Source organism: Bos taurus, chromosome 19, assembly GCF_002263795.3.
Source record: "Bos taurus isolate L1 Dominette 01449 registration number 42190680 breed Hereford chromosome 19, ARS-UCD2.0, whole genome shotgun sequence".
NCBI lineage: Eukaryota > Metazoa > Chordata > Mammalia > Artiodactyla > Bovidae > Bos > Bos taurus.
In genome coordinates this window covers 36,735,018-36,738,308 of record NC_037346.1, presented here as the reverse complement: position 1 = coordinate 36,738,308, position 3,291 = coordinate 36,735,018, and the positions used below count along the sequence as shown (strand labels likewise).

The 3,291-nt window shown below is 51.5% G+C and overlaps 1 non-coding gene across 1 annotated transcript; it reads right to left on the bottom strand.

Moving 5' to 3' along the window:
* Positions 1-2,498: 2,498 nt before the first annotated feature.
* LOC112442774 (U6 spliceosomal RNA) lies at positions 2,499-2,606 on the bottom strand. Its single transcript, XR_003031069.1, has one exon. It is a non-coding gene; the product is annotated as a U6 spliceosomal RNA (small nuclear RNA).
* Positions 2,607-3,291: the final 685 nt, after the last annotated feature.

Sequence of the window (3,291 nt, the reverse complement as noted above, 5' to 3'; positions counted from 1 at the left end):
TGTGGAGTAAGCAGGGCTAGGAAGGAGTGAAGGGAGCAGTAATGGATAAAGGAGAGGGTGTCTCTGCTCCTGGGGATAAGATCAGGGGAAGGAGAGGCAAGAGCCAGGAAAGAGGGGGCTCTCTATAAGATGAACTTGTCCTGCCTGCGGGCTGCAGTCGAAGAAGTGACTTGGGGTGAGTGGCCGTTTGCTCCATTGGTGGGTGGCATGTCTCCCGGGATGGCAGACTGGTGGCAGAGCCTGGCCCAGTCCAGTGGTTGAGAAGGAATGCCTGTTGCCCCTAGGGGTGTGCTCCCCTTGGCCCTTCACTCTTATGTTTCCTGACGGCTCTGGGCACCCAGAGGATCATCCCTGGGCTCTGGGCACCAGGTGCAGGGAGCTTGGCTTGTTTCCTTCGCTTCCAGCAGCAGCAGTGGAAGGTTGTTTGCCAGGTCTGGTGCCCAGGGACGTACCCAGTTGCTCCACACCCAGCAGAGCTGCATGTTTCTGGTTTACTTCCTGGAGGTCCCTAGTGGACAGCCAGGGATGGGGGCAAAGCCCCACAGTTCCAGGTACCTGACAGCTAGGGAAAGATGGAGAGCTGAGCCTGGCCAGAGCAGGGAGGAATCTGTAAGGGCTCCCAAAGAGGAAGTTGAGGAGCAGCCCTGGAAGGGAAGGAGAGAAGAGGGTGAGGCCTAGTGGGGAAGGAGGACCAATGAGCTGCACCAAGTGTTTCCACCAGAGGAGCTTCTTTCCCCTTCCTCTATTACACCCCCTCGGGGGCCCAACGCCGCCTCCAAAGCCCAAAGCCCCTCAAACGCCTACAGACAAGGGCTTGGGTCTGGCAAGTGGGATGAAATCTACAAGTGGGCTTTGAGGCACAGACTGGGGGGTGCAGCTTGCCAGCTCTGCCTGTCCCCTTTTACCTCTTCCCCTGGCCCAAGCAGCTGCTAAACCCACCCAGCTCACCGGCCCCCCTGGCACATCCCAGGCTTGTGCCAGTAGGGCACAGGGCAGGAATGCCACAGGAAAAGAACAAAGGAGCCCACCAAGGGTGGTGATGGCCCAGAGTGACCTGACTGGTTAGGGCTGGGCCACACCTGTCTGGAGAGCTGGCCAGACTCAAGGAATGTCCCTGACCCCCAAGCCTGGGAACCACCAGACGACGTCTCCCAGGGGCAGGACTGGAGGCTTCCTGGACCCCACACTCTTCACTAGCAGCCAGATACCAACAGGCCTCCGACCTCATCCAGGCTGAGGGCTCCATCAGAAGCCCTCTGGGGGTGTCTCTCCTGCCCCTTTTCCTCCCCATCCCTCTGCAGGCTGCCCATTGCCATGCCTCCACCTCCTTAGAGCTCAGACTGTCTTCTGCATATGGTGCCTACCTCTCAGATCGTGAACAAGCTTTTCCCAAGCCCAGTTTTTGCAGGTTGGGCCAGGATTGGGAAGGAGAGAGCCAGGTACTCATAGGTCTTGGCCTGCAGCCCCATCATGGGCTAGGTCTGAAAGAGGCAGTGTTGGGTTTTTATCTTTGCCCACTCTGCCCAGCCCCAGAGTCCTAGAGATCATGAGCTTTGAGCAGGAGGGTCCTGAGGCTGAGGCCTCCATAGGCCCTGAGCCCCAGCTGACAGGCTCAGCGTGGAGTTGGAGGTGATCCTCCTGGTTCAAACACTTCCTTGGGGCCAGGGATGGAACTTTTGGGAGAGGGAGCAGGACAGGAAGAAGCTTACTCATCCACCTGGGTCACCCCTGTCATCAAAGTACCCGTGGGAAGGTGCCACGGGTGTGACCATTACAGAGGAGACTTCTATCTCCAGATTGCAGGTCTGATGCTTCCAGAAAGGTAGGCTGGGGGAAGGGACCCAGAAGGTGAATTGCCCCCCATGACCTCCAAGGCTCCTTCTTTTTTTTAAATTAATTTATTTTTAATTGAAGGATAAGTGCTTTACAATATTTTGTTGGTTTCTGCCATACATCAACATGCCTCAGCAATACATATACCTATGTCCCCTCCCTCTTGAACCTCCCTCCCACCTTCTACCCCTCTAGATTGTCACAGAACTCCCCTTTGAGTTCCCTGAGTCATACAGCAAATTCCCACTAGCTAGCTACTTTATATATAGTAGTGTGTATGTTTCCATGCTGTTCTCTCCATTCGTCCTGCCCTCTCCTTCCCCTGCTGTGTCCACAAATCTGTTTTCTATGTCTGCTTCTCCATTGCTGCCCTGCAAATAGGATCATCAGTACCATCTTTCTAGATTCCATATTTATGCGTTAGTATATGATACTTTTTTTTTTCTGACTTACTTCACTCTGTATAATAGGCTCTCAGTTCATCCGCCTCATTAGAACTGACTCAAATGTGTTCCTTTTTATGGCTGAGTAATATTCCATTGTATATATGTACCAGAGCTTCTTTATCCATTTATCTGTTGATGGACATCTAGGTTGCTTCCATGTCCTAGCTATTGTTAAGAGTGCTACAATGAACATTGGGGTATATGTGTCTTTTTCAATGAAAAAATATGGAAAGCTTCACAAATTTGCATGTAATCCTTGCACAGGGGCCACGCCAATCTTCTTTGTATCATATCTGTATTTAGTATATGTGCTGCTGAAGTGAGCGCCCAAGCCTCCTCTGACCTAAGCCTCTGTGGTCCTATGATCCTTGTTGTTGTTGCTCAGTCGTGTCTGACTCTGTGCGACCCCATGGACTGCAGCACGCCAGGCTTTCCTGTCCTTCTCTATCTCCCTGAGCTTGCTCAAACTCATGTCCATTGAGTCAGTGTTACCATCCAACCATCTCATCCTCTATTGTCCCCTTTGCCTCCTGCCCTCAATCTTTCCCAGCATCAGGGTCTTTTCCAATGAGTCGGTTCTTCTCATTAGGTGGCCAAAGTATTGGAGCTTCAGCTTCAGCATCTGGCCTTCCAATGAATATTCAGGACTGATTTCCTTTAGGATTGACTGGTTGGATCTCCTTGCTGTCCAAGGGACTCTCAAGAGTCTTCTCCAGCACCACAGTTTGAAAGCATCAATTCTTAGGCACTTAGCCTTTTTTATTTATTGTCTAGCTCTCACACCTGTACGTGACTACTGGAAAAACCATAGCTTGGACTATACAGACCTTTGCCAGCAGTGATGTCTCTGCTTTTTAGTCCACTGTCTAGGTTTTTCATAGCTTTTCTTCCAAGGAGCAAGCGTCTTTTAATTTCATGGCTGCAGTCACTGTCCGCAGTGATTTTGGAGCCCAAGAAAATAAAATCTGTCACTGTTTCTGAGCTGATGTGGTCCTGAGATATTATGACTGGA